At 43.1% G+C, this 12,499-nt stretch overlaps 1 protein-coding gene across 18 annotated transcripts in view; it reads right to left on the reverse strand.

Annotated features, from left to right (window-relative positions):
• The window catches only part of ADGRL3 (adhesion G protein-coupled receptor L3), a 1,264,347-nt gene that overhangs the window by 844,328 nt on the left and 407,520 nt on the right, over positions 1–12,499 (reverse strand). The window lies entirely within an intron of this gene.

Consider the following 12,499-nt stretch of genomic DNA (forward strand, 5'->3'; position numbering starts at 1 on the left):
GACATATTTACAGGAACGTAGCCAGGATCAATGGTCATTCAACAAGTTTGTTCTGAAACTCCTGGACTTCATTTTGCATATCATCTATGGGCACATGTTCTCCCATCCTCTTATGCCAATCTGCATCTGAGAGGTAGGGGTTGGGTGAGAACGTGAGTTTATTACTTGTTATGCTCTTTCTATATACCTGTGCCATGTTGTATCCTGACATAGGTATATAGTTGATGTTTTTGTAATTTGGCACAAAGAGAGTAGTCTGCTACATTATTTAAATACGAATGATACAATGTGTTGCAGCCAAGCAACAATCTATTTTCTGGCTGGTAATTATTTTGTAAAAAAAGGTAATATGCTGGCAAGCAGGGCTGCTGTTAGAAATAACAGGGCAGTGTGCAGTCTACCTGACAGCCCCTTACCCCCCAAATTTAAAAACAATATTTCTGCTAAAAATACACCAATATCATTATGTATGCATGGCCTGTTGGAGCACATGCTACATGGTTCCCCCGAGCATTGAAATAAGTCACTGCTGCCAGTGGGCTGTGGATGGTGTTTAGTTCCAACAAGGGTACATATAAAGGAGCTGGCAATGTGTCTATTTAAAATGAGAGGCCAGACATATTATGGTAACTGGACAACTAGGGAGTATAATGCAGAGTGAACAGTGCTGTTTTAATATATCACCAACTGATAAAGAGGAGCAATTTTTTGTATATTGTATATTTTTGATTTTTTTTTTTTTGGGGGGGGGGGGGGGGGGGCTAATACTCCCCTTTGTAAGAGAGTCTATTAACAATGATTGCATCAAGTTTTTTAAAGTGGTGAGTGTTTAGCAGTTCTATTCTTGAAAGTTTGTGCAGCAGATAGCTATAATAGATTGTTTAATTTGCTCCTTCGCGATTATGCCGTGCCAAGAATGATATACCTCCCTGTATGGTCCCATGCAATCCTCCACTGATGTTTTCCGAAGACCCCTGGCCTATAGGGAAACTGTAAGAGCCCACGGCTTACTACGCAGGCACCAATGGCACGTTGCCGCAAGAGAAAATCTGTGCCAACTGAGCATGCACCAACCCGCATCTGCGCAGAAGACTTGATGGAGAAGGGTAGGAAAATGCCCAGAACAGGCACAGGAAGTGACCTCAACCTGATGGAAAAAGGCGGGAAAATATCCACTCTTTGCCCCTTTTGTACTCAGCAGCCAGATTGGAACCGACCCCGGCTTGGATCTTGACCATTATTCTTCTGATGAACCCTTTTATGCTTCATTGCCCAACTGGACTTGATCTTGGCTTGGATCCCGGACTAAGGCTTGCATGGTGCTCCGCACCCTTGGCCCCTCTGCCGCACCAAGTCTCTGTCTCCATCTCCAGAGGCTTTAAGGGCCCGAGGTGCAAGGGAGGCCTCCCCACTACTTCGGTCTCACATCAGGTACGTGGCCCTCATGACAGAAACCAATTTTTAACAAATTTTGGAAGTGCAGTGCATGCACATGAAATGTAAGTTGATGTACAGATTATCAAGCGAAAGAATATGTACAAATTAGAGAGCTATTTTTTGGAGCTCGTAAACTTTTACAGCTTGTATCAACCTTGCAGCTCTCCCTGACATGACTTGCCTGTTTCCCAGGTTTAAGAGCATTGACTGCAGGTTCCAGGTAAGTGTAAATGCAGAAAGGAGCAAAACCCAACCTGGACTAAGGATCAAAGATCTCTAAACGTGTATGAGAGGAGCCTGGGAGATGTGTAATCCTCAAACAGGACATTTCCAAGCTCCCTCTGAGACACTCTGCTACAGATGCTATACTGTATGTATACTGTAGACGCAGGTTCCAGGGTGTACAATACTTTAATAGTGAAGTTTTATATCTAAATATTAATTAATACTGATCTTATTCATGGGAGATGATTTTGGAGACATTTTCATGATCGTGTAATACACTAGTTGGCACCTTTAATGTCCCCGTTCTTGGTCATTTCTTTTTCAATTCCTTTTCAGAAAATGTCTGCATTTGTTATTAGCTTCTTAGAGCATACATAAATGAGTATAGTATGTATCCCATTAAACAAGGTAAAAGGTATCTCAGTAAAATAAAAACCCCTATTGCATGCCTCCTCTAATTTGATCTATGTAAAAAAAGGGGGGTGGGGGGGGACTGCACTAAAGCTAAAATGTAACTATGATGATGATATCTATCATATATTGGAAGCAGCAATTCTCCTGTGCAACATCAAACAGAAAAATTTAATAGAAAAAGAATAGAACTGCGCTAAATCAGTGACTTGAACAAATATCACCCCTTAATTAAAATAAAGCTATTCATAGTATTAATTGAGTACTGGGCTTGGTGAAGAGCTAAGTGACCAAATGTGCATATAAAAATTATAATCTCACAATATCAAACAATATGGTAAACCAAAAATAAATGAAGATGAAAAGTCCAATATAAAATTGTGAATAAATATTAGTAATTAATGTGCAATCTAAGCAGAGAAAGTCTTAATGTGACCAACAGTGAAATGTGGCGTGACGCGTTTACGGAGCTACACTCCTTCTTCTTAAACGCGTCACCTATTGGCTCTCACTTCTGGAAGTGACCTCATTCGCCTGGTTGTCAGCATGCGTTCCACCGACCGGAAGTGTCGGCAGTGAACGATCCAGCTCTCTTTCCGGATACTCGCCGCTACCCAGTACATGGACAGGATACACTCTCCGGACATCCGGCAGTACATGCCTATACGCCTGATATTTGTGTACATGTGTGAGTACCGTGTTCTCAGTCTTCATTAAAGTACCATTTTAATTACTGCACTTTGAGCAGTAATTACTGCACTTTGAGTGGCACCTCTGTTTAGTTTCCAGTGTCTCCAGAAGATTGCTTCTTTTTCTTCAAACAGGGCTGCCTTCTAAAGCTGCTATTGTTCCACAACATATATGGAATTTTCCAAAGCCATTGTTTGTTTAACCAGTTGCCGACCAGCGCACGACAATGTATGTCGACAGAATGGCACGGGCAGGCAAATGGGCGTACATGTACGTCCCTTTAAATTTGCCGCCCTGCCATCGGGAATGAAAGAGGAAGTAAACTCATCAGGGTTTACTTCCTCTTTAACCGGTTCCCAACCAGCGCACGACGATGTACGTCGACAGAATGGCACGGGCAGGCATATTGGCGTACAGGTACGTCCAATCTTCAATGCCGCCCTGCCATCGGGAGCGCGCCGCCGGCGGTGCGCTCCCGCGCTGGTCGGGACCCCCATGAGTCCGTTCGCGGGACCCGCGGACTCGATCGCCGCGGGCATCCCCGCGATCGTCTCACGGAGCGGCCGAATGGAGAAGTGCCGTTGTAAACAACATTTTTCCATTCTGCCTAGCAACTAGTGACGCTGATCTCTGCTCCATGTGATTGGAGCAGAGATCAGTGTTCACTAAATGAAAGCCCAACCCCCCCCACAGTTAGTAACACGCCCCTAGGAACACTTAACCCCTACACTGCCACCCACTGGTTAACCCCTTCACTGCCAGTGTAATTTACACAGGAATCACTGCATTTATATAGCAGTGATTACTGTATAAATGACAATGGTCCCAAAAATGTGTCAAAAATGTCCGATGGGTCCACCACAATGTTGCAGTCACAATAAAAACCACTGATCGCCGCCATTACTAGTAAAAAAAAAAAAATAATAAAAAATTATTAATAAAAATGCTATAAAACTATCCCTATTTTGTAAACGCTATAACTTTTGCGCAAACCAATCAATAATCGCTTATTGCGATTTTTTTTACCAAAAATATGTAGAAGAATACGTATCGACCTAAACTGAGGGAAAAAAACGTTTTTTTATATATTTTTGGGGGATATTTATTATAACAAAAAGTTAAAAATAATGCGTTTTTTTCAAAATTGTCGCTCTATTTTTGTTTATAGCGCAAAAAATAAAAACCGCAGGGGTGATCAAATACCACCAAAAGAAAGCTCTATTTGTGGGAAAAAAAGGACGTCAATTTTGTTTGGGAGCCACGTCGCACGACCGCGCAATTGTCAGTTAAAGTGACGCAGTGCCGAATCGCAAAAAGTGGTCTGGTCTTTAACCAGCAAATTGGTCCGGTCTGAAAGTGGTTAATATGCCATTCCTCCACTTGCCACCTTGTGTATATAACTTTATTTTGTGAACATTGAGGTTGGTAAAATGTGTGGCGGTTAGTGCTCACTCTATCCGTTTTTATATTTTTCAACCTCTTTTAACAGACCAAGCTTTCTAGCAAAAGTAGCAGCTGAAGTGTTGAGACAAATCATTTAACACTGGCTGGTTCACAACAGGTGATCTGTGTTGATCTGCATTGATCAACACAGGCTCAACATAAGGACTGAGGCCGCGTACACACGGGCGGACTGTTCGCCCAACTTTGTCCGCTGAACAGTGTTTGGGCGGACAGTCCGCTCGTGTGTGGGCTTTCAGCGGACAGTTTCAGCGGACAGTTGGACGGACAAGGTTTTTCGGAATTTCCGAAAAACTGTCCGCTGAAACCTTGTTTCAGCGAACAGCCCGCTCGTGTGTAGGCTTGTTCGTCAAACAAAGTTGCGCGCATGCTCAGAAAGGATTTTCACGCCGAAAGCTATAATGCAGTGTATAGGACGTCGTATTTTTCATCCCGTCGTACGTGCTGTTCACGTCATCGCGCACGGTTTCAGCAAACTGTTCGTTCGTCGTGTGTGGGCATGTCCGTCCATGCTAATTTTGAGCGGACTGTTTGCTGAAACTGTTGGACGGACAAAGTTGGGCGAACAGTCCGCGCGTGTGTACGCGGCCTTAGAGAAAACAATAGTTTTCTATAAACCCTGTTCATACCATACAAGTGAATTGATGAGCACAGAAAAAAATGCAGCATGTCTGCATTTTTATGCAATGCTGATAAATGAGTAACAGCACATGGCAGCCCATGCATTATATGCACCATAACGTGTGCCCGCTGGCATGAATATGCCATAAAAACAGTAGATGGGTACAAGACAGATTTTCATAGCTATGGATAATGCATTTGATCCTTGCAGGGTTTTGATGAATAAGCCCTTTAGTGTTTACATTGCACAGGTTCACTATAATCTGTACAATATTTTATTTAGTAATAGGAACATATGCTGTTGAAGGCATGTGTACATGAACATAAAGGTCTATAAACTCTTTTTTCAGGCTACTTGCAAATTATTTTTAACACCACGGATGGTACACAAAATGCAGAAGAAAAACTATCATTCAGTTCTCAAGTCAGGGTATTTTGTGCTAATATCTGCCAGAGATCCAGTCATGTGTGTATTAAAGTTGGCCATACACCAGTAGAATTTTGTTCAAAAATATTAATTCTCTAAATATATGTTCAACTTCTAATGTCAATGGGGTCAAATCGACATTTGCTTTTTTCGACCACAGGGAGGAGAAAATTTGAAAGAGCAAGATGGAACATATTTCTCAAACAAATGAAATTCTAACCATGAATGTAGTTTTTGCTCAGGAAATATAGTACATATTGTAATGTAACCTGTCTATTATGTCTGAGAATAAATTCAGATAGCAGGTCTGGATGTAGGAATGTTAACCAAAATTAGTTGATTCAATGATGGCAACAAAGAATGCTCTGATGAAGGATTTTCTGAATTTCCATCTGAACAGTCAAACGGAAGTCTACTGCTGTATGGCAAGCTTAAAATTGATTGCAAGATCAGTTATAGCAGTCTAAAAATTTCATAAAGGTCACACAAATTATCAAAAGTCTTTGCATGTGTACAACTGTTTTTTTTTTATTTTCTTTACATGCAGTATAGTCAAACACAGACTTTTTAAAGATGTTAACAATTTGAGGATCATTTAAAAAAATTAATTAAGTTTACTTGTTCTTTACTTGTTTACCTTATAAGCTATCTCACATTTTGTGAGATTTTCCAAGAAGTGCACAATGCATGAGCATGAGAAAGTTCACAGTTTTTACAATCTCAATTCCTAAAAAGTTGGGACATGGTTTAAAATCGAATGCAATGATTTGCAAATCTCATAAACCCATACTTAATTCATAATAGAAAGTAGAAAACATAACAATTTTAACCACCACAATACCACCATACAGTGGGTATAGAAAAGAATCACCCCCCCCTGCCCCTTTTTGATAATCACATTTTGTTGCCTGAAATGAAGACAGACGTGTATATATATATATATATATTAGGGATGCACTGAATGGGTTTTTTGGTGCCGAAACCGAAAATGAAAAATACACTAGGCCGAAAACCGAAACCGATACCGAAACAGCACCGATACCGAAAATGACTGTTTTTAAAAAATATTTTTATACAGCAGGTGGTCAGAGACTGGGGACATGGTACAGGAGGTGGTCAGAGACTGGGGACATGGTACAGGAGGTGGTCAGAGACTGGGGACATGGTACAGGAGGTGGTAAGCGACTGGGGACATGGTACAGGAGGTGGTCAGAGACTGGGGACATGGTACAGGAGGTGGTCAGAGACTGGGGACATGGTACAGGAGGTGGTCAGAGACTGGGGACATGGTACAGGAGGTGGTCAGAGACTGGGGACATGGTACAGGAGGTGGTCAGAGACTGGCGACATGGTAAAGGAGGTGGTCAGAGACTGGCGACATGGTACAGGAGGTGGTCAGAGACTGCATGCATGGTTCAGGAGGTGGTCAGAGACTGCATGCATGGTTCAGGAGGTGGTCAGAGACTGCATGCATGGTTCAGGAGGTGGTCAGAGACTGCATGCATGGTTCAGGAGGTGGTCAGAGACTAGGGACGTGGTACAGGAGGTGGTCAGAGACTGCTGGCATGGATCAGGAGGTGGTCAGAGACTGGCGACATGGTACAGGAGATGGTCAGAGACTGCATGCATGGTACAGGAGGTGGTCAGAGACTGGTGACATGGTACAGGAGGTGGTCAGAGACTGCATGCATGGCACATGAGGTGGTCAGAGACTGGGGACATGGTACAGGAGATGGTCAGAGACAGGAGATACGGTACAGGAGATGGTCAGACTGGGGACATGGTACAGGAGATGGTCAGAGACTGGGGACATGGTACAGGAGATGGTCAGAGACTGGGGACATGGTACAGGAGATGGTCAGAGACTGGGGACATGGTACAGGAGACGGTCAGAGACTGGGGAGATGGTACAGGAGATGGTCAGAGACTGGGGACACGGTTCAGGAGATGGTCAGACTGGGGACACGGTACAGGAGATGGTCAGAGACAGGAGATACGGTACAGGAGGTGGTCAGAGACTGGGGACATGGTACAGGAGATGGTCAGAGACTGGGGACATGGTACAGGAGATGGTCAGAGACTGGGGACATGGTACAGGAGATGGTCAGAGACTGGGGACACGGTACAGGAGATGGTCAGAGACAGGAGATACGGTACAGGAGGTGGTCAGAGACTGGGGACATGGTACAGGAGATGGTCAGAGACTGGGGACATGGTACAGGAGATGGTCAGAGACTGGGGACATGGTACAGGAGATGGTCAGAGACTGGGGACACGGTTCAGGAGATGGTCAGACTGGGGACATGGTACAGGAGATGGTCAGAGACAGGAGATACGGTACAGGAGGTGGTCAGAGACTGGGGACATGGTACAGGAGATGGTCAGAGACTGGGGACATGGTACAGGAGATGGTCAGAGACTGGGGACATGGTACGGGAGATGGTCAGAGACTGGGGACATGGTACAGAAGATGGTCAGACTGGGGACATGGTACAGAAGATGGTCAGAGAACGTGGTACAGGAGGCATTCCCCATTGCAGGCCAGTGTCCCCCATTGCAGCCAGTGTGCCTGTGCCCCATTGCAGCCAGTGTGCCATTTTGCAGCCAGTGTGCCCCATTTTGCAGTCAGTGTGTCCCATTTTGCAGCCAGTGTGTCCCATTTTGCAGCCAGTGTGTCCCATTGCAGCCTGTGTGCCATTTTGCAGCCAGCCTGTGCAGGTAAGAGAGCCGCCTCCGTCGCCTGGGAACATCCGTCGGGAACATCACAGCTTTCATTTCAATAGCTGTGTGTTCCCGGCCGCACGCCGTCACACACAGCCCCTCCCCCTTGTCTGGGCACTTTGATAGACAGATCATCCGTCCAATCGTGCGGGTGATCTGTCTATCTAAGTGCCCGGACAAGGGGGAGGGGCTGTGTGTGACGGCGCGCGGCCGGGAACACACAGCTATTGAAATGAAAGCTGTGATGTTCCCGGCGCTGTGATCAAACCGGCGGCGGAGGCGGCTCTCCTGCGCTATGCACCCCTCATGATGGGCGTCACCAGGGGCGGGGGCGGAGCCCCGTCCCCACCCAGGCCACGCCCCATTTTCGGCTCCATTATCGGCCGTTTTTCTCTTTCAGCAAATTGCCGAAAAGGGCATTTTCGGCCGATATGTTTCGGCGGCCGAAATTTCGGTGCATCACTAATATATATATATATATATATATATATATATATATATATATATATATATATATATATATATATAGTGCATCTCACAAGTGAGTACACCATCTCACATTTTTGTAAATATTTTATTATACCTGTCATGTGACAACACTGAAGAAATTACACTTTGGTACAATGTAAAAATAGTAAGAGTACAGCTTTTATAATAGTGTAAATTAGCTGTCCCCTCAAAATAACTCAACACACAGCCATTAATGTCTAATCCGCTGGCAAAAAAAGTGAGTACACACCTAAGTGAAAATGTCCAAATTGGGTCCAATTAGCCACTCCCCCACCCCTAAACGTTTTTTTTTTCCCCCCTTTTTTTTTCCCCTTTTTTTTTTCAGAGAATTACTGTATTTATGTTGAGGATTTTTTTTTTTTTTTTTTTTTTTACTTTATATCTTTATTAATTTCCTTTTCATTATAAACATCACAAACAATCCTTCCATAATAATAAAAAAAACAGGGTAAGGACACAATACTATTTTTACATATCCCCATCCCACCCTTCCCTTCCCTACATTCATCACCTCCCCACTCATACTTACTCACTCCTCATACTTCCTTCTTATTAAAAAGCACCATCGTTCATTTTCTCCCACCATACCTTCCATATCCTGTCAAATTTTTTTTTTTTTTTTTTTATTATTCTTTATTTTCAAGTTTTTCCAAATATACAAGCATAGACCATTCCACATAATAATAAATACAACACCGTTTCTTTGAGAATAATCTACCTTATCCCTCCCTCCCCTCCCCCCTCACTCGGTCCCCCCCTTTGCTAGCAATCAAACAGCTTTAGATAACCTTCAGTTTTTCCGAATTGTATCCAAAGTCGCCATTTATACTGATATCTCCCTTCTGAGTTATCCAGTTTATACATTGTCTCCTCAATGTTTCGTATCCTTTCTAATCTTTCTACCCACTCCTTCATCGAGGGGGGGTCGGATTTCCTCCAACTTCGCGGGATCAGTGCCTTAGCAGAATTCAATAAGCCCGGGACCAGGGATTGCCCATACTCTCTCTCACTTTTTTCAGAGTCATGGAATAAGCAAACCCATGGGTCTCTTCTAATCCCTTCCCCTGTTATTTCAAAGATAGCTTTTATAATCTTCTCCCAAAATAACTGTATCTTAGGGCACTCCCACCATATATGGGCGAAGGAACCCACTACTGAACAGCCTCTCCAGCATAATGGGGAGGTCTCGCTGCAGATTTTATTTCCTTGCTGTGGGGTTATATACCATCTTGTTAAAAGTTTATATGACATCTCTCTAGTTTGAAGGTCTTTGGCAACCGAGTACGTTCATCTAATTATCCTGCTTCTATGGAGGTCGTTATCCAGCGGTCCCAATTCACTTTCCCACTTTTCTATATAGGGGGGGAATTTTTGTTCTTCTACTTCCCCTAAGATTTCATATATTTTTGAGATCCTTTTTACCAAGCATTGGGGATTCCCTATCCACTTCTCCAGAGGTCTAAGTTGCTCCTGTCCTCGTAGTGGTTGTGGTAAAGACTGAGTAAAATGATATAGTTGTAAGTATCTCCACCTATCTAAGGGCTTGTGGCCCCACTTTCCTATAATTTCCTCATATGTGCATACCCTATTCCCTTCCATAACCTCTTGTAATTTAATTTTATCTTTCTTAGCCCATCTACTATAATATATATATTCCTCTTGACCTGGTGGAAAAGTTTTAGTGTCTAATAGTGGCATACATGGTGAATTGTGCTCCCACTTATTTCTCTTATTTATTATATCCCATATTCGTAGTACCCCTTTTGTCAATAAACTTGTGTTAATCCCTAATTCTCTATGTTTTGCAGGTATCCATATTATCTCCCCTAGCTCCCTTCTACTTAACTTAATTTCTAGTTCCACCCAATCCTTCCCTTTTTTGTTATGTGTCCAGTCTGTGATTCGTGAAATTACTATAGCCTCGTGATACCTTTTGAAATCGGGCATTGCTAATCCTCCTCTGTCTTTAGTTCTTGTCAAAGTATTAAGGGCCACCCTCGCCATTTTTTTTTTCCATATAAATCTTTTGATCATCATATTTAATTTATTTAAATATCCCTGTGGTAATAGAATGGGGACCATTTGACAAATGTAAGTAAACATTGGTAGAATGAACATTTTTACTGTGTTTATTCTCCCTATCCAAGATAAGGCTTTATGTTGGGTCTTATCTAAATACTGTTTGATTTTATTAAGTAGGGGGATGTAGTTAGCCTCAAACAAGTCTTCTCTCCCTGCCGTAAGCTTTATTCCCAAATAGGCCAACTCCCTCCCACACCATCTAAAGGGGTATTTGATTTGCAGGGTTCTTTGCTCTTCTACTGGTATATTTAAATTTAGAATTTCAGATTTAGTTGCATTAACCCTAAAATTGGAGACTTTCCCGTATTTTTTTATTTCTTCCATAGTCGCCGGTATAGAGGTCCCCGGGCTAGAGATATAGAGCAAAAGATCATCTGCAAAAGCAGCAACCCGATACTCCCTCCCTTCGGCCCATATTCCGTGGATGTTTTGGTTCTTCCTAATAGCCGTCAGGAGAGGTTCTAGAGCCAGAACAAATAATATTGGGGAGAGCGGGCACCCCTGTCTTGTCCCGTTGCACAATTCAAGGGGGCAGGACAGGGCCCCGTTTATTCTTATTTTAGCTTTAGGCTTGGTATACAGAGCTTCAATCCACCCTCTCATCCTCGCCCCTAATCCATATCGCTCCAGCACTTCGAATAAGAACCCCCAGCTAACCCTGTCAAATGCCTTTTCAGCATCTATAGACATGAGTATCGTGGGGGTCTTCTGTCTTATGGATTCCTGGCTTAGCATAATAGTCTTTAATGCGTTATCCCGCCCTTCTCTCCCTTGGATAAATCCAACCTGATCCTGCTGTACCCACTCTGGCACGTAAGGTCTTAATCGTTCAGAGATAATTTTTGCAAAAAGTTTAATATCTGAATTTAGCAAGGAAATTGGCCTGTAGCTTTCCACTGCAAGTGGGTCCTTTGCCTCTTTCAAGATCAAGACCACATGTGCCAGTAATGTCTCTTCTCGAAATTTTTCATCTCTCCCCACTGCGTTGAAATACTCGCATAATTTTGGAACTAGCTGTTTTTGGAATTCCTTGTAGTATGAGATCGGGAAACCATCTGGCCCGGGGCATCCTCCCTTAGCTGTATTTTTGATAGCCCATTCAACTTCCAGCTTTGATATCGGGGCTTCTAATGCTTCCATTTCTATTTGTTTAGCCCTGGGGATCTCTATCCCTTTCAAATAGTCCTTTATTGCATCTCGGCCTCTGTTCTCTGGGCTATCCTGTTGAATATTGTATAGGGCCCTATAGTATTTATAAAACGTATTTTCAATATCCTCCGGCATATTTTGTATGTCCCCTACCTCATTTCTTACCCTCGGGATAAAAGTTCTACTTTTCTTATCCTTCACTCTCCTGGCCAGCCATTTACCGGCTTTGTTTCCCCATTGATACCTCTCTGTTCCCAAAATATAATAAGCGGCCATCCTGTCCTGCTCTAAGTAGTCTTCTAGTTCTCTTTTTTTTATTACTAAATCCTGAGTGTCATAGAGTCCCCTTGGTCTACTACCCATCTCCAGTCTCTGGATTTCTTCATACAGTAGGGTTTTCCTCCTCTCTCTCTCTCTCTTTTTCCCCGCTCCGATCCCTATTAAGACCCCTCTCATTACCACTTTGTGCGTTTCCCACAATATGGGGCTGGAGATACCAGGTGTATCATTTAATCTAAAAAATTGTTCCATCTCCCTCTCCACCCTACTTACAGAGTCCTTATCCTGTAACAGAGATTCATTCAATCTCCAAATCCCCCTCGGTCCATGATCCTCCCCTATCTCCAACTTAATCATAACTGGCGCATGATCTGACACAGTTCTGATTTTTATTTCCGCCTTCTTAAGTACTTTCAGGAATGAGTGTTCCAGGAAAATATAATCTATTCGAGAGAAGGAACCATGGACCGAGGAGAAGTATGTATA

The sequence above is a fragment of the Lithobates pipiens genome, unplaced genomic scaffold (genome assembly GCF_037356315.1).
Source record: "Lithobates pipiens isolate NorthernLeopardFrog02 unplaced genomic scaffold, aLitPip1_a1.2 Scaffold_13, whole genome shotgun sequence".
NCBI lineage: Eukaryota > Metazoa > Chordata > Amphibia > Anura > Ranidae > Lithobates > Lithobates pipiens.